Consider the following 24,183-nt stretch of genomic DNA (forward strand, 5'->3'; position numbering starts at 1 on the left):
GGAGGAGGGAGGGAGGGAGGGAGGGAGGGAGGAAGGAAGGAAGGAAGGGCTCTGTCTGGTCTGAATAGGTCAGATGGGGGCAATCCCATTACGACAGTATCAAAGAGACAAAGTACCACATCCCACGCCCACGTCTCCAGAAGCGAGGTGTGAAAACAGGCAACACACGTGAAAACTCAGAGGAAACGTCTCTCCCATGAAGCACATGGTACAACATGTAACGTGGGAAGACCCACGAGCACTCTGGCCTCTGGCACCGCGACGTGGGCAGTACACTGATCGCTCTTCTGAAAGGAGCGGCGACCGTACAGTGGACCAGTACTCAGCCATAAAAAGTGACGGAACTTTGACATCGGCTACAACATGGAAGGATCTTGGAAACACTGTGCCTGGGGCAATAAGCCAGACACGAGAGGACACGTATTATATGATTCTACATATATGCGGCACCTAGAGTCAAATTCTTAGAGACAGGAAGTGGAACATAGCTTACAAGGCGCTACGGGCCGGGAGAGACAGGGAAGAGTGAGGTGCTGTCTCACTGGTTCAGAGTTATCTGGAGGGATGATGAAAAAGCTGCAGGTAGAGATGGTCGGCCACACAACATTAGGAATGCATTTAATGCCACTGAACTGTACGTTTATGAATGGTTAAAATGATACTGTTATGTATATTTTCCACAATAAAAACAAAAAAAGAGGGACTTCCCTGGCGGTCCGGTGGTTAAGACTCTGCACTGCCAATGCAAGGGGCCCGGGTTCGATCCCTGGTTGGGGAACTGGGATCTCACACGCCGCGGGGCGCGGCCATAAAATTTTAAAAGAAGAAAAGAATATGTGACTGGACATGAAAGTTTTCATAACTACTAGGGAGGCTCTTTGACCTGCTCTACAAATAACGACCCAAGGGTTAAGGTTTCCCTAACTCTCCACAACCAAGGTGGGTGAGAAGGCCCAGGTTCGAGAAGCCACAGCTACACCCCAGGAGCTGTGACACGATCTCACTTCTTTAAAACGCTGCATGGTTAGCGCCTGGCAGAAAGGTCAGCGCCCCGGGCAGTAAACAGGGTGGACACTGGGAAGAAGCAAAGGAAGGACCAGGATGCAGAGCAGGGGGTGACAGTGAACGTCAAGAAGGCAAAGATCACGAAGGAAAAAGCAGACGCGGAACGAACACAGGAACAGGCGTCAGCAGGAAGAGGAAAAATGGCGTCAACGCATAAGAAACTATTTCATGGAAGCTTAAGGGAATGAACGGTTAAGAAACGCGTTTGCCCGTGGAAAATTTAGTTTTACATTCCTATTCAAAATAATGCAGATTACCAAAATAAAATCAAAGCTGTTCTTCGGGTGACCAAGTGGCTTTGTTTCACTCATTAATAAACGAGCTGGGGCTTCCCTGGTGGCGCAGTGGTTGAGAGTCCGCCTGCCGATGCAGGGGACACGGGTTCGTGCCCCGGTCCGGGAGGATCCCACGTGCCGCGGAGCGGCTGGGCCCGTGAGCCATGGCCGCTGAGCCTGCGCTCCGCAACGGGAGAGGCCACGGCAGTGAGAGGCCCGCGTACCACAAAAATAATAAAAAATAAACGAGCTGGCTGGTTCCCAGGCAATGCTCTGGACCAGCCCCTGTCCCCTGGGCGTTCTCCCCGGTCCCAGCTGCACCGAAGGCTCCATCTCCCAGACATGCCCTAGGAGTACATGCTGCCCTTTGAGCCAAGGATGCCTTCCTCTGGACTCCAAAAACCTCTGCATCCGCGGTGCGCTGGCTCAGATGTCACCTCCCTGACCTCCGGAGGGCAGGGACACCCCACACAGCTGTCCTCACCCCACAGGAGGGTGCTCAGGGGTCCTCCCTTCCCAGAAGAAGGGGCAGGGCTTTGCACCCCATCAGGCATTCCGTAAGACGGCTGACGACTGGCTGGTCCTCTGCACTCCCCGACCCACCCCATTGCCACCACTTGATTATAGTAACCGGCACAAAGCACGAGTCACTACGTCATCCCTGAACGAATACATACATTTCAGAATAACAACGATTTAGTCTGTAAGTATGTCAACTGGTAAGAGACAGCTTAAATCAGCGGGGACAAGGGAGAGCAGTGAACTGGGACACAGAGCATGGCATCTGAGCAAAGAGAGGCAGACAGGAGGCTGTGCAATTCAGTGATCTCTTCTGCTATGAAATGAGGACAAAAGATAACATCAAATGGGCCTAGTGACTGCTGAAGGGCCAGGCGTTGTGCTAAGTGCTTTCCGTGGACAACTGCATTTAATCCTCATATGAGGGGAAAGATATTCTTTGACAGAGCACAAAACTTAGGCTTAAAACTCGGAGCTTTTGCTCAAGGGCACATGGACTTAACAAGAGTCCCAGCTGGGATGGCAGAGCCCAAGAAATGTTGGACCAGCTCCACCTTTGGGATCTGTACCGGGTCTTCCCTGCTGGGTTCCTCCTGGCCCCGACCCACTTTTTCCGTCACTCCTCCCCCCACAAGCCCCCCACACCCCATAATGACTTGGATTGGGGGTAGGCCCTGAGTCTCTGAGGGATGCCCCCAGGGGCATCCTTTGCCCTGTGGGATGGGCCAATCAAGACTCAAACAGCCCCATCTTCTCATTGGTTTCTCTTAACATTGCTAAGAACGGGAAGGAGGGGCCCCTTCCAGTGAGGCTGAGGATAAGACTACAGATCAACCAGAATGACATGCGGCACTGATTTAAAAGCGAAATTCAGAATACCCCTGAACAGCCCTACTCATATAAGCAAAGCAAAAGTAAGGGGAGAAAATTCTTTAAAAATTCAAATGCCTTTAAAAGATGCTGTGTTTTGAGCATGGGTGGGTTTTCTTCCAAGGAGAGGAACGCTACAAAATGAACTTCCTTAAAAAAACTTGCAAATGTTCAGAATTCCTAAGTAAAACCAGCCCTACCTCCATGACATTTTGTTCAAACTAAACAAGGTCTCAGTTGATAGTTTTGCGTGAAAATACATTTTGGCACTTGCTTTACAAAGAAACATAAAACTGCTAAAAGTTATGGCAACACCACCCAAAACATTAGTTAATCATATTAAATCATATGTAAAAGAATTCCTTGGGGAAAAAAATAAAAAACTCTTCATTTTAAAATAAGTTTAGACTTATAGAAAGTTGCAGAAATAGTAGAGAGTCCCCACGAAGCCTTCACCTAGCTTCCTGTTGTGTTAACATCCTAGATAAACACAGCAATGGTCAAAGCAAAGAAATCAACACGGGCACAGCACACCTAACTGAACTACAGACTTTAAGCGAACTCACAGGTCCTCTTCTGTCTCCGATTTCCATCCAGGACCCCACAACCCGTTGACCTGTGACAGTCGCCCTTTTTGTGTGTGTGTGTGTGTGTGTGTGTGTGTGTGGTACGCGGGCATCTCACTGTTGTGGCCTCTCCCGTTGCGGAGCACAGGCTCCGGACGCGCAGGCTCAGCGGCCATGGCTCACCGGCCCAGCCGCTCCGCGACACGTGGGATCTTCTCGGACCGGGTCACAAACCCGCGTCCCCTGCATCGGCAGGCAGACTCTCAACCACTGCGCCACCAGGGAAGCTCAGTCGCCCTTTCTTTCCTTGCCATTCAAAGCCAGACTCTTTGGACGAGCGCGAGAAGTTATTTCGTAGAATGCCGCCCCCCACCCCACCCCCTTTTGGGTTTGTCCACTTCTCTCGATTAGATGCAGGTTATGCATTCCAGGCAGGGATACCACAGAAGTGATGCTGTGTCCTCAGGGCATCACACGATGTCACTATGCCTTATTCCTGGTGAGGTTATCCATCCTCTCCTTGGTAACTGGTAAATATCTTAGGGGACATACTCTGAGCCCATACTAGTATTACGTCATGATTCTTAGACATTAGGGATATAAAAATTAACATATGGCTAACAATGTATACTTTAAATGGTTAGCACCATTTGTATCCTTTTCAAAAGGAAAACTCCCAAGAGGAAATTTTTAAAAATGCAATTTTTAAAAAGAACTCTCGAGTTCAACCATTGATGAAGAGTTAAGCAAGAATAAGTACAATGCTTAAAATGTCGAGGGATTATCTGTGTGTGAGCAGGAATCCAGGCAGCTGAGAACAGCAAGAAAGTCAACCCCAAAAACACATCCTAAGAGGAAGCCTCGGTCCATGAGGCATCTTGCCAGGAATCTACCCGAAGGACGTTTGGAATCATCACTTAATTTTGTGTAATTATTATCCTGAGTATAAACAAAAGTTCTCTTAGAGTATCCATTTCAAAATGACACTGTAAATACAAGTAAGTTGAGGCTAAGTTTATTGCCAATAAACACTTTCATTAAAAAGAAGAATGGGGCTTCCCTGGTGGCGCAGCAGTTGAGAGTCCGCCTGCCGATGCAGGGGACACGGGTTCGTGCCCCGGTCCAGGAAGATCCCATGTGCCGCGGAGCGGCTGGGCCCGTGAGCCATGGCCGCTGAGCCTGCGCGTCCGGAGCCTGTGCTCCCCCACGGGAGGGGCAAAAAAGGGGAGGGCCCCCGGACCCACAAAAAAAAAAAAAAAAAAATGATTTCTGTACCCCATACATTGTTTTAAAAAAAAAAGTCTATTCGTTTTAAAAAATGAGTTATGATGCACTATTGTAGAAAACATCTGCATGACCTGAAATGACAAGCAAACTAACACTCTAGACCCATCACTGAGCCCTAAGAGCGTGATTAATTCACCTGCAAGCCTCGGTCTGCAATCCCGACGGGGGCCAACCCAACGGAAAGACCCCTTCAGGCGGGCATGGTGGGTGGTGTACAAACGAGAAGCATGGCCAAGTTTAGCATACTTAAAGAAATGCACTAAAGACACAGTTATGTCGTTTTAAAATACATGTGAAACTCTGGTGAAGAAACAGTGTACTTTCAGAGCACCAACAGCTTGCTTAAATAATTAAGAAGGACTGGATGTACAGCCCTACAGACACACGGAGATCATCCAATACACACTTTACATTCTAAGGCTTCAAGCAAACACAACTCATGAACCTGCATTATAAACAGTAGCCGGTTTCCTTGGATTTGGAGCCAGACAGGGTTCTTCCCCAGCCCCACAGCTCGCCAGAAGTGTGACCCTGAGCAAGAACACTCACTTCCCTCCTGGGGATGGGATGACAGGTAAAACCACCTCTCAATTAAAGGCAACCATCTGTATAATGGACACGCTCCAGCAAAGATTTCTGGTAGCTGGTGAGTTAATCAAGTCAGCATGTTTGGCTCAGACTTAAGCTCACAGCTACTGGGTGGGGTGAATGGTGTCCCCTGAAAAACTTATGTTGAAGTTGTAACTCCCAGTACTCGTGAATGTGACCTTATACAGAAATCAGGTCTTTTGCAGACAGAATCAAATTCAGATGAGGTCATACTGGACTAGGGTGGGCCTTAAATGCAATGACTGGCGTCTTCAGAAGCGAAAGGAGAGATCTGGAGACATAGACACCTGAAGGAGGCTGTGTGAAGATGACGGCAGAGACTGGAGTGATGCGGCCACAAGCCAAGGAACGCCCGGGGCCACCAGAAGCCAGGAGAGAGGCATGGAGTAGATTCTCCCTCAGAGCTTCCAAAAGGAACCGACCTTTCCAATACTTTCATTTTGAACTTCTGATCTCCTGATCTGTGAGAAAATCCACTTCTGCTGTTTCAAGACCCCCTGGTTTGTAGTAATTTGTTTACAGTAGCCAGAGGAAAGTCATACAGGATAATGATGGTATTTGGTAAATACATTTTTAAAAATACTTCTATATTAGAGATACATCCGAAAATACTCAATAACAAGATGCCTGAGATTTGCTTTAAATTATTCTAATAGAAAGAAAAAAAAACAGTGAGGGGACAGGTGACAGCAGCTCATGAAATCCTGACAGTGGGTGTAGCAGGGTGAGGGGGAATATACCAAAATATTCTATATACTTTTGTATGTTTGACAATTTCCATGTTAACAAGCTAAGAGTGTATATGTCAGACGTTAGCCGACTAGCTTCTAAACTATATATGCAACGCTGTCCCAATCTTTAACCAATGCAATCAACTTTAACATCCAATTTTACTCACTACCCTCTTTGAAACAGAAACAGCAGAAAACCACGGGAACCCCAATGATTAAAGCAGCCATCACACAGTGATGAATGGCCAGTAATCTTCCAACTGAGTTTCTTGAAATAAAGCTGAAATTCATAAACCTCATCTCCCTATATGCTTGATCAGATAAACAGTATCACAAGCATCACGGACTTAGGTGCACTGGATAAAAATAAGGAATTCTTTTTTCTAGGCACTAAGGCCGTAGCGCACAAACAGAACTAAGAAATGGAATCAACACGTTGAACGCCTGACCCTTTCCTAAGGCTACCCCTGTGGGGATTAGGTTCCCCTGGGGAGCATCAACAAAGAAGTGTTCAGCTTATAGACCTAATGGTTGCAACGCGGGCAGGTCCAACAATATGACCGTCATATGAGAGATCGCACTTCAAGTGAGTACGAAAACACTGCTTCAACATTCACTTGCTGTTCTGAAGCAATAATTAAGGCTGTGAGTGTACTGGCCGGGGGCCTTCACAACACATCTCATTTGTGCAGTAGAAGCCACAGGCATCTGCTACCCGGTCTCCAACCCTAACAACCCTTGGGAAATGGTGAGCAGCATTCTGGTAACGATGCTGAAGCTTCCCTATACCTTCAATTAGCAAACGCGGGCCTGATTCTCATAACTCCCCTCGGGGAACACTGAGCTCACGCTTCACCCTAACTGCTCTGGAAAGAAATGAACCCGGAGGGGCAGCCCTGAGTCAGCATCCTTCAGGAGAAACCTTGGCGAAACCTACATGAAAAATGCGATGAGAAACACAGTCAGGGGGACCTCCCTGGTGGCGCAGTGGTTAAGAATCCGCCTGCCAATGCAGGGGACATGGGTTCGAGCCCTGGTCCGGGAAGATCCCGCAGGCCGCGGAGCAACTAAGCCCGTGTGCCACAACTACTGAAGCCCATGAGCCACAACTACTGAACCCATGTGCCGCAACTACTGAAGCCCGTGTGCCGCAACTACTGAAGCCTGTGAGCCGCAACTACCGAGCCTATGCACCACAACTACTGAAGCCCGTGCGCCTACAGCCTGTGCTCCACAACAAGAGAAGCCACCGCAATGAGAAGCCCGCGCATGGCAACCAAGAGTGGCCCTCCGCTCGCCGCAGCTAGAGAAAACCCACGCACAGCGACAAAGACCCAACGCAGCCAAAAATAAATAAAAATTAAAAAGGCAACACAGTCAGGCCTTAGCTGGGCTGGGCCAGGCAGCAGACCTCCACCAGCTCACAAGGGTCCCTGCTTTGCTCAACAGGCAGGAGGTTTCCTTTGACTTGACCCTCACATTTCCAGCTTCCTTTCAGAATTTGGGGACATGCACAGTGGGCCAGTGTACAGGGACGTGACCCTCTCCAAGGAGACAATCCTTAGATAGAGAGCCCTTCCTGCAGCACCGAGCAAGTGGAAAGTACCCTAGGACAGGGCTTCTCAGCCTCGGCACTAGTGACGTTTGGGGATGGATGACACCGTTCTTGAGACCGTCCTGTACACTGCAGGGTGATGCGCAGCATCCCTGGTCTCCACCCAAGAGATGAGAGGAGGACCTCCCTACCTGGGACAACCAAAAACATCTTCAGACGTTGCCAAGAGTCGCCCGGGGGGTAAAATCCCCCCTCAGTGAGAACTAGAGCCTTTGAAGGCTCCTCACTGGAGCCTAATCCTTGGAACGTTCTGGAGCAAAGTGTGAACTCTGACTCCTTTTGATGCATCCTGGTGGACGAGAAATGGTAGAACCAATCATAACACAGAGAGCACGAGAAAAGAACCTGCAGATGTGCAAGCACAAGAGTTTAACCAACTCACTCAGATGGCCTTTGGGAAGATGAAAAAAAACTGTTTCTGTGTAATGTCAGGCCTCACACGAAAGGGGTCTTTACCATTTTCACTCAGCAGGGCTGTCATTTCTAGGGACTCAAGATGGATGTGCAATAATTTCTCCAAGAGCAACAAGAACTGTAGCACTACTAATAATGACAGGGGTTAAATCAATATGATTTTAACTAATAGCAGAGCTGGTACCAGGGAATTCCCTGGCGATCCACGGGTTAGGACTCCGTGCTTCGACTGCAGGGGGATGGCTTCAATCCCTGGTCAGGGAATTGAGATCCTGCATGCCAGACGGCACAGCCAGAAAACAAAAACAAAAAAAACACTGGTACCAGTGTGGCTCCCTTTACTTTCATGAACCCACTTAAAAGATTCCCTCTGTCATCTCCATCTTCCCGTTCCCTTCCTTGACCTTCTGTCACTCCCAGTTGCAGAACAGTGCTCACGTCCAGCATGTGAAATGGCTGTGGGCTCCCTCCTCTGCTGTCTTCTGGAGGGGGGAGCGGGGGGCAGGGACTAAAAGGCTGACCTGTTGAGAGGAGGTCAGAGTGTAAACCAGCTAGCAGTCCCATGCACTCACTTCTCTTCCTGGCCGCACGGGGATCCTAACCCGCCGGATCCGGAACCCCCAAATGCAGAGGCATCCCAAGCTGTGTAAAGGAAAATGACAACCAGCTCTTAGCGACTCACGGCCCCGTCCTTTCCTCCCTCAGCCTTGCAAGAATAAACAGGGCGTGCTTTCGAGTCCCTTCTCGGCTCACATACGGGATCTGAAAAGTCATTCTAATTATTCTGGTTCCGATTTCCAGTTCTGTCGGTAAGCATCGACGCAAGATACGTCAAGGCCCAGTCCCTAGAAGACGTAAAATCAGAATCCTAGAAGCTGTGCCTTCGCTACTCCACAGGCAGGTGTCCTAAAGCCCCTTTCACACCAAATTTAAGACTGGAGCTTGCGACGAATGCCTGGGCGGGCTTCCCAATGCATCGACCGTGGAGATACAGTCCGCAAAGTTCAGCTCTTACAGCTTCTTGCATCACGTTGCTGCAGAGATGGATTCTGTTATAACAAGACGCCTCAATTCTCTGCTGAAAAGGAATTTATCTGACACCGCCCTCCCCCTCTCTGTGGTTTTATTTTCCATGCTTGGCACACAGAGTAATTCATACATTCACAAATACTTAGGGGAAAATAAATAAATAAATAAACTGCCTGGAACTGTAACGAAATGCCTGCTAGTCTTTGCTTTAAGGAATTTTACATTAAATAGAATCCAAAATCCCCCTGGGGTTTCAAGTTTGCCAGAGAGCTTATTTTTGTGAATGATTTCAACTTAACTTCTAGGATAACTGTCTTATTAAATTGCTGACAGATCTGTCCCGCTTAAATCTATGGTTTCTGCAAACAGGATAAAAATGACTTCCACAGAATAGAAGCATCATGGCTTCCTTTCTTTCTCTTATTACGTTATCTGTTTGGCAAGCCGTCCGAGCTTCCTTAGGATGACAGAGATCGCAACACTTTGCAGTATCCTTAAAAGAAACGGCCAATTCAGTTCCACGATGCCAGGAACGGCCTCGCTGCCAAGGCTGCCCCTGCATCCTGCCGCGGCGACCCGTTTGTGCTCGAGCACAGGACGTCGCTTGTCTGACTGCAGCATCTCGTTCCACTCCGCACCGCCGACAGAGCCCTTTTCGGCCCTGCATCGCCCAGGGCTCCTTTCCGCTTCCTCCAGCTCGGCGTGATGCAGGGCTCAGCCTAGACCCTCAAACGTGTACGCGTCACTCACGACGCCCCGTCCTTCTTGGGACCAGGGCCAGCTCCCACGACAGCAGTTTGCTTTGGGGGGGAGGGCTGGGGGTGCTGGGAGGTGGGGGGACTGCCTCCAGCTGGGGTGCGTGCCGGGGCCGTTTACTATACCCAGGAAACATTTTTTTTTTTTTTTTGGCGGTACGTGGGCCTCTCACCGCTGTGGCCTCTCCCGTTGCGGAGCACAGGCTCCGGACGCGCAGGCTCAGCGGCCATGGCTCACGGGCCCAGCCGCTCCGCGGCATGTGGGATCCTCCCGGACCGGGGCACGGACCCGTGTGCCCTGCATCGGCAGGCGGACTCCCAACCACTGCACCACCAGGGAAGCCCCCCAGGAAACATTGTTAAGAATTCCCTCACGGCCCTTAACGAGAGGTGGATGCTCCTCTGCGGTTACCCAGCGGATACAGGCTCGATATTGCCAAGACTGGTTGGCAAAAAAGGACCTTCCCAAATGCTTTCTGAGTATCTTGGAGGGGTAAGTCACCAAACCCGAAGTGACGAGGACACATCCAGGCCCTGTGGCCGTCTCCTGTCACGCTGGTGACCAGGGAGGGGCAGGGTTCCCGTAATTCAACTTGAGAGAATGCAGCGCACAGCAGGGAGGACTTTGTGGCTTCTGCCACTTAAAAGGACACTTGCACACTGACCCCTGACAAACGCCAGCTTCCTAGCCATACACTTAGCGGGCCAGCACACGGGAGGCGCACGCCCCACTCATCCCTCCCGCCTTGGTCTCACCGGGCTGCACACCTGCCCAGCTTAGTCCCCGTGAGCAAGCTCCACCTCGCCGTTTACAAGATGGGGCCGCAGCCGTCCGCACCACGTGGAAGGACCTGGCCAGCCTCGTGAATCTGCAGCAGGGCTTCACCCCCAAGGCACTGGTAACATCTGGGACCAAATCATTCTGTGTGGGGGGCCGTCCTGTGCCCCACAGGGTGCAGAGCAGCATCCCTGGCCTCCACCCACTAGACGCCAGGAACTCCCCTGCCCGCAGCTGTGACAACCCCAAAGTGCCTCCCGACACTGCCAGATATCTGGGGAGGGGGAGGGGCAGCAAACGCAAAGTCACCTCCTTAGAGAACCACTGTTCTCAAGGGGTCAGGTATCCCCCCCCCCCGCCCCAGATAAAGGTCCAGGTCAGTCTGGCTCTTCTAAAGACGGATCTTGTCTCCTGCCACCACTGTGGGCCTCAGTGAACTCAGCCTTCAAATAAGGCTCCCGATCTACCTGTTCTGTCCACGAAGGGTAACCCCTGGCCACATGTGGCTCTTTAATCTTAAATGAATTAAAATGAAATAAATCTAAAATCCAGTTTCTCAGGACACTGGCCACATTTCAAATGCTCAAGACCCACACGGGGCCAGTGGCCGCTCCACCGGATGGCACGGGTGTGGAACGACCCCATCTTCATCGGAAGTTCTATTGGGGGCGGCTGCCCTAGGCCATCCGACGGCGTTCGTTACAGTTCTAACACGGCTCATGCTTCTCGAAGACCTCAGGAAGAGAATGACCGGGAGGCAAATTACCACCAGGCACGATGGACGATCTAGGCTTGGAAAAATAAGAATGACATTTTAAAAAATGTGGTGGTGCTTAAAGATTTAAAGAATGGGAATTTCTACAAAATGACTACTGGACCCTTGGACAAGCTGGTAATTTTAAGAACTGTATTTTTAAAAACAGGAAGTCGAGAGAGAAGGCATTTATTCCAACTTTACATGCAATAAGTGAAGAATGTATGCACCTGGAAACTATTTAGATTGGCCTAAAAATATAGTCTGGGTTAAAGGAAAGTGGTTGAACCTACCTCATCCAAACAAGCTATGTGGACCCACTTAGACGAACTGCAGCATCTCATCATGTTACCCAACCTTTCCTGAGGAGCCTGCTCCCAGTTTTGTGCTGCTGGAGTCGTCCAGGTCCATCTACAGACCTGTTTCAATACTGCACCGCCTTCAGCAGGCCTGGTATCTGCCCAAATGTGCAGCACACGGCGTCCGAGTGATTCCCGGGTACAGCGCGCTCATCGTGGGCCCCGGTTTACCCAGCACACGGTGTCCGAGTGACTCCTGGGTACGGCGCGCTCACCGTGGGCCCCGGTTTACCCAGCACACGGCGTCCGAGTGACTCCTGGATGCGACGCGCTCATCATGGGCCCCGGTTTACCCCAACCCAGGGAAGGACACAACGCCTTCTAAACTTCAAAGAGCCCTGTTGTGCTATACTTTGGGGGATGGGGCAGGTGCTAAAAGACAAACACACATTTACAAGGATACTTACCTTAAAAATCCTTAACTTGGAAAACTGTACATTTTCATCTTACAAACCTCCCTTTATTATCGGGTTGGCCAAAAGGTTTGCTCAGGGTTTTTCCGTAACCTCTTATGGAACATCTAACATCTTTCTGGCCAATCCAATATTTTGAGAGCGAATGGTTCACTGGGTCATTTTGATCTTACTTTTGCACACAACCATACAAAACCCTGCACTGGAATGTTCACAGTAGCATGGTTCCCGTGGTCAAACTGTGGAAACAACCCATGTCCATCAACTGATGGATGGATGGACAAGACAGCGTCTAGCCCCACAGTGAAATCGTATTGTTTGGCCGTAAAAAGGAACGAAGCCCTGACGCATGCTGCAGCACGCAAGAAATCTTGAACACATTATGCAAAGTGAAAGCAACAAGTCACAAAAGGCCATGTATCATATGATTCCATTTATACGAAAAGTCCAGAATAGGCAAATCCACGGGGACAGAAAGCAGATCTGCAGTTGCCAGGGGCTGGGGAGAGCGAGGAAGAAATGGGGAGTGACTGCTAAGGGGTATGGGGTTTCTTTTGGGGGTACTGAAAATACTCTAAAATTAGATTGTGGTGACGGCTGCACAGCTCTGTGAATACCCTAAACACGATCAAATCATACACTTTAAGGGGGTGAATTTGATGGACATGAATTATACCTCAATAAAGCTGCTGGAAAACGTGGCTTTGGCTGAAGTGCCTGCAAGCCATCCAGCCTGGGCGATGAATCACAAATGCACTAACACAACTCATTCCTGCTCTGAGACAGTGGAGGCAGTCAGCAAGCAGAGGATGTTTCCACTCTAGGGAAGTGTGTGTGTGTGTGTGTGTGTGTGTGTGTGTGTGTGTGTGTGTGTGTGTGTGTGTGTGTGTGTGTGTGTGTGTGTGTGTGTGGCAGGGGCACTCACTTTTGATAATCACTTCTGCAGTATCAACAGAAGGGAACATTTTCACAATCGTTTCTGCGCTTTCTCCAAGGAACAATCTTTCTTGCTGGGGGACAGTGGACACACAGGGCAGGAAGTCTGTCCCAGCCATGACTCTGGGATTCCAAAAGCGATTCCAAAATGCAGTAATTCAGCTGCCATTCCCAAAATCCCTGCACGGCCCGGTACACCCCACTCCGTTCGTCCTGCAGGCGCTGCAGTCCTGTCGATGGAGTCCTGTGACACCGGGAGGGGCGCCCGCTCGCCGAGCCTCGCGTGCACCCTATCTGGATGACACAGAGCCTGTGGTGCGGACACTCCTCAACCTCCAGAGACTAAATGGACGCGAGAACTTGCTTTAGCCGCTGGGACCCCGAAGCCTCCCGGGGGTGCAGAGCAGCTCTGCCCATGCCCGGGCTACTACACGAAGGAGGCATCTCACTCTTCTCTCAAAGGGAGCCCACGGCTGCAGCATCACAGCATCAGGAGCAAACCAGAGAAGACACATCGCAAGAAACAGATCCCTGACAGGATGATGTATTTTGTGGCAAATCAGGTCACGCCAGCCCTTGCTAGCCACAGTCCAGAATTTCTTTATTCACAGTTCAAGAACTCACCACAGCTGCAGACTTTACAGGTTTTGAGAGCCATAAATCCACCTGCTCCCTACTTATCTGAATTTCATACAAGATTAATATTCTACCTACATCCGCTGACAAAGACAAACAGCTACAGAACGCAAAGTGACAATATTCTATGTCAGTAAACACTGTGACAGGACTCAGTTGAAAACACATTGGCAGCTTACACTTGGTGTTTTAGAGGAACATGTTTTGTAAACCAAACACTATGTGGTCACACAGAAAAATGTCTTCAAAGTGGATGGAGGTCTTCCCTGGTGGCGCAGTGGTTAAGAATCCACCTGCCAAGGCAGGGGACACGGGTTCAAACCCTGGTCCCACATGCATCCCACAGGCGGAGCAACTAAGCCCCTGCGCCACAACTACGGAGCCTGCGCTCTAGAGCCCCTGAGCCACAGCTACTGAGCCTGCACTCTAGAGCCCATGAGCCACAACTACTGAGCCCAAGAGCCACAACTAGTGAAGCCTGCATGCGTGGAGCCCGTGCTCCGCAACAAGAGAAGCCACCACAATGAGAAACCCGTGCACTGCAACAAAGAGTTGCCCCTGCTCTCCACAACTAGAGAAAGCCTGTGTGCAGCAACGAAGACCCAATGCAGCCAAAAATAAATAAATTAAATAAATACATTAAAAAAAAAACTTAGGGCTTCCCTGGTGGCACAGTGGTTGAGAGTCCACCTGCCGATGCAGGGGATGCGGGTTCGTGCCCCGGTCTGGGAAGATCCCACATGCCGTGGAGCGGCTGGGCCCGTGAGCCATGGCCGCTAAGCCTGCACGTCCGGAGCCTACGCTCCGCAACGGGAGAGGCTGCAACAGTGAGAGGCCCGCGTACCACAAAAAAAAAAAAAAAAAAAGAGAGCACGGTGGGACGTGGGCTGGCACAGGGTGCCATTCTGAACACTTCTGCTACCCATCAAAATACTTCTTCTATTGCTCTCTCCTTTGGAAGGGAAGGAGGCAGGTGGGATGAACATATAAGCTCTCCTAAGAAGGCAGTTCCTACATCAATCAGCAGAGAAATGTGTTAAGGGCACTTGAGGAAGAGTACAAGGAAGATTCTGGAGTGTTCCGTGTGAGTACCTCATCATTTCCCCACACACCGCCTGGAACACTTTCTATGTCTAAACAGTGGTCACAAGTCAGACATAAAGGGACCCGACTTTAAAATAGTTCTTTGTAAACCATTGAACTATCCATCGATGGGGGAAGGGATAAACAAACTATGGTGCACACACACACAATGGAACATTATTCAGACACAAAACGGGAAACGGTTCTGACACATGCTACACCATCGCTGAACTGTGAGGACATTTCACTGGGTGAAATTAACCAGGTACGAAAGGACAAATCTTATATGATTCCACTTATGTGAGGTCCTTAGAACAGTCAAGTTCAGAGACATAAAGAAGAACAGTGGGTGCCACGGGCTGGGAGAGGGGAATAGAGAGTTGTTTAATGAGTGTAGGGTGTTAGTTTGGGAAGATGAAAAAAGCTCTGCACGTGGGTGGTTGCACAACAGTGCGAACATACTTAGCGACACCGAACTGTGCGTTTAAAAATGGTTAAGATGGGAAATAAAACTGTCACCTATGGGGAAAAATGGTTAGGATGGGAAATTGTATGTTACGCATATTATCACTATAAAAAATAATCCCTTGTCAATGGGACTTAAATAGCTATTAGGTAAAGGCATGAACTTTCAGTTACAGTCTTGTGGAGGACTATTTTCATGTCGGGGGTTCCCTTAAAAATTTGCTAATTGTGCACAGAGGAATCTTATAAAAGTAGGAACTTGGGGACTTCCCTGGTGGTCCAGAGGTTAAGACTCCAAGCTTCCACTGCAGGGAGCGCAGGTTGGATCCCTGGTCGGGGAACTAAGATCTCGCATGCCTCGTGGTACAGCCAATCAATCAATCAATCAATAAGTAGGAACTTGGAGGATCCCACAATTTTTTTTTCTGATGGCCGTGCAGCATGCCTTGTGGGATCTTTGTTCCCCAACCGGGGATCGAACCTGGGCCCTGGGCAGTGAAAGCGCCGTGTCCTAAGCACTGGACCACCAAGAAATCCCCCTCAATTATTCTAAGTAATAAGATCTAGAATTATTACTGACCATAAAAAAAAAATGATGCAAACTTTCTAACATTCAAACATTCTAACTATAAATTAAATGAAGTTGAAGTGAATTGATGCCTATGAATTTACACATACCATCACATTTTCAAAAATGTATTTCCTCCTGCAAAGGAAAACAGAATTTAGGAACAGAAATCCAAGCATATTCTTTTCTAAAAGTATAGTCATACTGCGTATTCGTGACATCATACGAGGATCAAAAGCTCCTGACCATGGTGCTTCAGAGTAAATGCCGACAGCCACTAAACTACTGTGAAAGACGACAGAGGGCGATATTCAATACGTGCCAAGTTTTGGGCCAACTCCCAAAGCAGCCAAGCTCATACTACTGACATCTGGGGCCAGATAATCCTTTGGTGTGTGACGGGGTGTGGGAGACTGTCCTGTCCATTGTGGGATGTTTGGCAGCATCCCTTGACACCAGTATCACACACACCCCCAAACAAATCAATCAAATGTGACCATCAAATATGTCTCTTGACTTTGCCAAGTGTCCCCTGGGGGTAAAAAACTGCCCCCACTTGAGAGCCACTGTCCTAAACCAAGAAAGAGATCTCTGGGAACCACCCATGTTTACAAGGAAAACCAAAAGGAAACACTAAGAAAAACAACATACTTTGATTTGGTACAAGAGCCAGAAGTAGCAACAGATGTCAGAAACGTCCCATCATTTTCGGGCCAGTTTACAACCAGAACCAACAGCCAATTTCAAGAGCTTATTCTTGAATTTAATTAATCAGAACGTAATGTCTATTTGCATCAGATTCCATCGTGCAGAAGCTCACCAGACTTTCAATCCCTCAGCTGGGACATGGCTGCTCGCGACAGCCCTCGCCCAGCCTGTGTGGGTTCGAGAGGAAAGGAGTAGCTTCTCCGGGGAAAGCAGTTTTCCTGATAACCTGGAGGGAGGGAGTGTCTGTGGGGCTCTACCTGTGTGTTCCGGGCATTCAAGAAGACAAACGTTGTTTGAAAGAAAAGTACACTGACTAAATCTGAACCGAGGATCGGAAGGGAGGAAGGAAGGGCTGAATCACGCCATCAAACAGCACCTCATCGAGCACTTTTCATCAGCTGGAGACCACAGAAAATGCAACCGTTCTACCACACGGAATGCACGTCTTTAAATCAACGGGCTATGGTTCCGAGGCCACCCGGGACGCTTTGTGGCTTTCGATAAGACAAATGAGCAACACCCCACTCTAGCCCATGGCACCCCAGGCCTGCTGAACAAACCCCACCCCTCCCCGGGCTGCCACCTGCACCAACTTAGTATGAAAACCCCTGCAACCGGTTTGGTGTTTAACACAACGGTCCACCCAGATGAGATCCACAAAAGACACTGTTTTGTCCTTGTTACTGTGTCCAGTTCTAATTAATTCTAACAGGAAACTCTCCGGGCTCCAGGGAATCACTTCTCTCAGAGTCAGGGCTCCTTTTAATGACAGCTACTGGGCTCATTCGAGCCCTTCTTGGATTTTATGAATAGAAAGGAATTGGTGAGAACTGGCCACCCATTCCAGTTACTAGGAACCCCCTACCAAAAAAAAGAAAAAAAAAAAGAACAGCAGAGAAAAATGAGAAAGCAGAAGGCAGGTGCTTAGAATGAGCGACACGCATGTGCGCGCACGGGCACACACGCACACACACACGCACACACAGAACGCAGCCACAAAGCAAACACTGTGTACACCGGGGTTCTCCATCACTTCCAGACTGTGAATACGGCAGGGGAAGTGGGGAAAGGGCAGGAGGAAGAACAGGAATGTGCACTGACTCCACGTGCTCAAGACAATGTTGCACACGTTGTACCGAAACACTACAAAGCAGGGATTAACCTCCTCGTTGTACAGAAAGGAAGACCGAGGCTCAGAGGATCGAAGCAGCTTCCCAGAAGGGCCAGAGGCGCGGGTGACGGAAGCAGTAGGGCTCTCCTCCTCTCCTCCCTCTGTCCTTGCACTACAACGACAGTGACAAAGGGCAGAACAGAGGACACTACTCAGCCTCTCGCTGCCTGGATGACTGATCCAGGTGGCAGCAAGCAGCCCCTCCGAAGGCAGCTCCCGCAGACGCGCACAGGCAGCGGCTCTGGGAGCGCAGCCAGGTGGCTCTCGGCAGCACGAACATGGGTGCGTGCCCCGTGGACGGTGGCTTTGCCTTCCATCACCCCAAGAGCTGACAACGCCTGCAGGGCTTCCCCAGGTTCCCAGGTGCCTGACCCTCCACCCCGACCGCACACAGAAGGTCTCCAAAGGGGGATGCAGCTCAGCAGGACAGTGGGCTTAGCTCCCTCCGAGGTGGGTCTCTTTCAGTCCACGAAAGGAATTCATCCCCAGCGGCGGCTGAGATCCCAGCCCTGACGCTGGCGCTCTTCTCTTTGGTGGGGGACGCGGGGTGGCTTGCTCTCCGCATTAGCCGGGCCAGGACCCTCTCCTGAGCAGCGTCCTGAAGGTGGCGAAGCCCAATGCCATCGCTGCATCTTCTGAACTCAGCAGCTCCAGCACTGCCCACATGACCTGGGGAGACCCAGGGCTGCTCTGTGCCATAGCATCCTTCTCTGGACAATAGAGGCAACAACGGCACCGACCTCGCCGGACAGCATGAGGAATAAATGGGACCTGAAAACAGCATCTGGCTCACACCGAAACCTGTGCCTGCGTGTTCACAGCAGCTCTGTTTGTCGTAGCCTCAGACTAGGGAGATCCCAAACGCCCTTCAACGAATGAGTGGATAAATACACACTGGTGTATCCAGACTGTGCAATACTAGGCAGGCGCTGGTAGTAATACACAACATCTGGGATGGATCTGAAGTGCTGGAGGCTAAGTCACTAAAGGCAGTCTCAAAAGGCCACACGTTGCATGAGTCCATTTCTGGAACATTCTTGAAAGGATGAAATTACAGAGGCGGAGAAGCCAGTTGCCGCCAGGAGCTGGAGAGGGTGACCATACAGACGGGGCATACGGAGCTTTCCCCGTGCTGATGGAAGAGTTCTGCATCAGATTACAATGGGGGTTGCTCGAATCTACACGTGATCATATTTCATACACTGTCCACATGCACGCACACACGCGTGCACGCACATAAGAACTGCTAAAATCCAGATAAGGTCTGCATTTGTGCCAACAGTGCCGATGTCAAATTTCCTACTCTTGGTAAGCAGTACCTTCACGTAAGATGTTGTCAGCCGGGGAAGGTGGAGGAAGGTGCTCTAGACTTCACTGTACTATTTCTGCAGCCTCTTTTTGAGTCTAACATTACTTCAAAATAGAAGCCTTCAAAAATAACAGTGTGTGATTGATGAACAGATAAACAAAATGCGGTGTATTCATACAATGGAATGTTACTCGGCAAAGGAATGCTACAAAGAAACTTGAAAACATTATGCTACGTAAAAGAGAAACCAGTCACAAAGCACACATGTTACGTGATTTACTTCATTTACATGAAACGTCCAGAATGAGCAGATCCCCAGACACTGACCGTAGACCGGTGGTGATCAGGGGCTGGGGGAGGTGGGAATGGGGAGTGACTCCTAACATGTATGAGATTCTTTGGGGAGGGATGAAATGTTTTAAAATCAACTGTGACGGTTACACAACTCTGTGAATACACTGAAAACCACTGAATTGGTATGTGCACTCCAGATGGGTGAATTGTCAGCTGTGTGAATTATGACTCAATAAAGTTGTTAACCAAACTATGGCAATGTCTGGCACACAGTAAGGTGTTACAGAAGTATTTTGCCACGATACACTCATCCTTCTTCACCCGGGGGGGCTGGTTCTAAAGGTCACCTTTGGTGCACAAACATGGCAGCTCTAATGCTAAGAGAATCCGAATCAGTCTCCTTTAGGCACTGTGCAGACAGGGTCAAGTTCAGAGTCCTTGCCTCTTTCTTATACCTTTTCTGCCCCTCCCCCAGTCCCCTGCATTCCACCAGGCTGGCTTATCCACTTTTCCCTAAAAAAAGAAAAAGCTTTCTTATTCCTGAGTCCTCACCCTTGCCCACAGAGTCCCTGTCTAGAACGCATTTCCTCAGTATGTATTGAAATCCCACGCAGCACCGAACCCAATCCAAGTGTCCCTTTGAAGAGAAAGGTCCAGCCTTCCTCAGCTGCTCTAGCACAGGCTAATAGACCCTTCCTAGGAATTCCCAGAGCAGGAGATGTCTGCACCACCCATGGCACACCCCATGCCCACCACAGCTTTCCAGCACCTGTAATCCCTTACCCCAAAACACAAGACACATCTCACACATCCTGGTATACTCCACAGTGCTCCAGAAGCAACAGATTCAAAGGATGGTCATCCCAGAAATAGGAGACTTTCATAAAAGGTGGTCTGAAAAGGATGCTCTTGACGTGGGTGAGAATCGGGCCTCGCTGTAAACTGGGTGAAATACAGCAGCCAAGATGGCAACCCCAGAACCCAGACGGCCCTGTTCTCGGTGAGTCTGGGCTCTCTCTACCCCTCACAACAGTCCACGTGCGGCTCAGACAGCAGGAAAACGCCTCCCCAGGGGCCTACAGCACAGGCCACGTTGCCTCACAATGGTGCCAAACGAGGTTTTTATGGAAAATTCTGGTTGGTCCACAAGCAGTAGATGCCTGTCTGGATGCCTGTCATTTTCCAAACACACTCTGAGAGGCACACGCAAGACAAAGGGAGCCTGTAAAAGGCGAAAGAGTCAAAAAACTCTGTTTATTGTAAATCAGCCATCTTTGGAAAAATACGTACCTGAAATGCACATGGGAAAACACAGCAGCGACGATGCTTCCCTCGAAAGCACACGCGCTTTAACAACCATCTCCCTTTCTCTCTCCTAAAATTTCTGACTTCCAGGAGCTAAATAAAATACAGGAGGCTTGCTGTGAAGTGCCGACGCAGATAGAAAGCATTTTTTGGTTACCAAATCTCCTATTACAAGAAATCCTGGGAAATCCCTGTTTCCGGTACGTACAGCCGTACAGTAACAGTTAATTTTTAAGCCCAGAAAACGTGGAGCGGTTGACAGGATATTCATTATGGAATAAGAAAGAATCCATGTTACAATTCCACTTACTCAGAGCCAAACGTAGGCAAATCCCTTCTTCCTTCGAGGGTTTATTTTTTTAGGCCTGTTTTCTGTCTTCAGTTACCTGTCAATGAAAAAAATACCCAAAGTCAGGCAAAACATATCAACGAAGACATCTCGAATACATTCTCGACCGTTCCCGAAGCAGGCAGACTTCTGAAATAGGAGGTCTTAAGAAGCTGAAATAATAACAGCGTCAGATGGTAGACAACCACCGTAGGTGAACTGCAGGCTTACGTCTCTATGTAAAGCACACGATGTGACTGTCCACACACACAAATCTGTTCAGAAGTCTCACTATCTGAGAACCGACTGTGATCACATCAGCAGGGAGTTCCAGTAACTGAAACATCTACCCCCTCTCTCATTTTTCTCTAGCATCCCCAAACACGTTAAGTGACAACACAGGTATTTCTAGATTCAACGCAACTCAGCACATGCTTACTGAGAACGACACGCCCAGTCCTGTGGAAAGCGGAAACGCAGCTCAGGGCTGCCCCGGTTTCCGGGACACCTGAGGTCTGCCGTCATGTGACACTTACCCGGCCGGACAGTGAAAAGGGAGGATAGGGGGAATCTCAGTGAGGGGAGATCAGTGACAGTAAACTCGTCAGAAAACTCACAACGAGACCGTTTAACAGCAGAGAAGTGATGACGCTGAAACTGGTAGCGGCAGACAAGTGACCAGCAGACAAGGAGCTGAGTTTACACCGGGGGCTGGGATGGAGCTCTATGAGGAGGGAGCCCTTGAATGGGAGTGAGAGTGGCCAGCAAGTGCAAAGGTCCTGTGGTGAGATCGACCTTGGCGACTGGGAGCCAGGGAGGAGGCCCAGTGCACTGGGCAGCAGAAGTGAGTGACAGCAGGTCCTGGGTCACGGAGGACTCCGCAGCCCTTGGAAAGGAGTCTGATCCTTTCTTCTTGACCTCTCTTCACCCAGTGCCAGACTGAATGAGAAAAGAAAACGTGACCATCTTTCTACTTAAAAACCCTTCAGGGGCTCCCATCGTTCTTAGAACAAAACCCAGAGAAGCTCTTGCTCAGCAGAGGAACACAGTGGCTCACACAGCGCAGGTGGGGAGGATGAGAGACGAGATGGAGAGGGACGCACGGCGTCTGAGGTGTCTGGAGGTGTGACCCGGAGGACGCACCGGTAGGGCGGAGGTGTGCTGGGGAGGGGACGGAAGAAGCAAGGACGACTTCTAGGTTCAGAGCTTGAGCAAAACCTGGAAGGTGGGGCCATTGCCCAGGAGGCACGAAGGCTGAGCGGAAGAGAAATCAAGAGTCTTTTAAGGTGTGAACTTTGAAACTGCCCATTGGCTCTCCAAGCAGGCTGTTAACTAGGTGGTTAAACACACAGGTCTCAGCAAGTGGGAGAGGTCACAGTCACAGAGTTAAGTCCGGCAGTAACCACGACCTCTGAAGCCATGGGCCTGGATGGGAGCACGGATGGGAGAAGCCCTGGATGCAGGATTTCTCATCCTCGGCATTGCTGGCACTTAGATCAGACCGTTGCGTCTGCGGTGGGGCCAGCCTCTACGCTGCAGGATACTGGACAGCAGCCCAGGCTCTTCCCACTAGACACCGATAGGAATGCCCCATCCTCCCAAGAGGTGACAACCAAAACTGACCCACACTGCCCATGTCCCCTGGAGGGCATACTCGCCCCTGTGAGAACCACTGGTCTCAAGACGATCATGCTGAGTGAAGTAAGTCAGACTGAGGAAGACACGTATCATACGCTATCACTTACATGTGGCATCTAAAAAACTGATACAGGGAATTCCCTGGCAGTCCAGTGGTTAGGACTCAGAGCTTTCACTGCCGAGGGCCTGGGTTCAATCCCTGGTCAGAGAACTAAGATCCCACAAGCCGTGCAGCACAGCAAAAATAAGTAAATAAAAACAAATAAATAAAAAATAAATGATATAAATGAACTTATTTACAAAACAGAGACAGACTCGCAGACATAGAAAATAAACTTAAGTTACCCAAGGGAGAAGGGGGGAGGGATAAATTAGGAGTTTGGGATTAACAGATACACACTACCATATATGAAATAAAGAACAAGGACCTACTGTAGAGCACAGGGAACTATATTCAATATCTTGTAATAACCTATAATGGAAAAGAATCTGAAAAAGAATAGATTATATATATATAATCGACTATATATATAATACATATAATTGACTATATATGTTATATATATAGTCGACCATATATGTAATATATATAGTCGATTATATATGTGATATAATCGACTATATATTATATAATCGACTATATATATATATAACATAGTCGATTATATATATATTATATATACTGACCACTGAACCCTGAGAAGGACCAGGCCAATGAGACAGAGGAGAGTACAGCAAAGTAGGAGGAAATCCAAAATAGTGTGGTGTCCTTGGCTTCTAGTGACAGCCGTCTCTCAAAAATCAGGCAAAGACTAGCAAATAACTGCTACTGAGATGAAGTACAAGGACGACTGCGGCTGACAGGATGACCAGGACTCAGGCACGCCATCTTCTCCACATGGAAGAAATCTAGACAGGCTTCACGGAGGAGGTGGCACTTGTTGGCGCAAGAAGTCAGGCAACGTAGAAGAGAAAGGGGCTACTGCTTGAGTGGTACTGGAGGCAACGAACGGGAGCAAGAGGAACGTACGGAGGTTTCCCAACATACCGGCCGGGGAATGCTCTTGCTATCGTGGTACTTAGGAATGAGGATGCTGACAGCAAACAAGAGTACCGGAGGGCCGGTCCGTGGAGAGAATGCGGCTGCCTCAATCCAGCAGAGGGAGGAAGGAGCCGCCCGAGCACTACGGACCAACGTCACTCTTTGGGCCACCGGTGTAAGGACAGCTGCAGTGGTTGTGCATGCTGGCTCCAGGACTGCCCCAACAAGAGCGGGGAGACTGGAGGACCAGAGCCCTCCCTTTCTGACTTGCTTCTGCATCATCCTAGACCCCCCACCCCCCCGCAGGGGCTCTGTCTGGACCATCAGGAATTGGAATTAAGGAGCCCCTCATGAGCTTCCGGCTTCTTTTCTTTTGTTTCATTTTATCTAAGCTGACAAGGAAGGGCACACGTTCCTGGCAGATCACGCTCAGAACCCTGAACTGTATGGAAGTGCTGACAAAACATGCCAGAGGCCGGATCCATTTCACTGCCCTGCTCTGTCTTCCTTCCACAGCATTACTGTGCACATGCATTTTATTTGTTTAACTGAAAACGTTTAAAAAAAAAAAAAAAAAAAGAGGAGCAGAGTTACAGGCCTCACTTTGCTCCTAATTAATTATAAGAAACTCTCTCTGAACCAGAGATTCCTCAGCTGTGAA

General features: G+C 49.4%; 1 protein-coding gene across 2 annotated transcripts in view; it reads right to left on the reverse strand.

The window, feature by feature from the left end:
• Nucleotides 1-24,183, reverse strand: part of TBL1X (transducin beta like 1 X-linked) — a 224,844-nt gene that overhangs the window by 118,493 nt on the left and 82,168 nt on the right. For both annotated transcript variants that reach the window (XM_029240081.1, XM_029240082.1), the window contains exon 2: nt 20,825-20,900. The gene's annotated coding sequence lies outside the window, so the exon portion shown is untranslated. The remainder of the gene's footprint in view (nt 1-20,824; nt 20,901-24,183) is intronic.

Source organism: Monodon monoceros, unplaced genomic scaffold, assembly GCF_005190385.1.
Source record: "Monodon monoceros isolate NGI ecotype Baffin Bay Population unplaced genomic scaffold, NGI_Narwhal_1 Super_Scaffold_22, whole genome shotgun sequence".
Lineage (NCBI taxonomy): Eukaryota > Metazoa > Chordata > Mammalia > Artiodactyla > Monodontidae > Monodon > Monodon monoceros.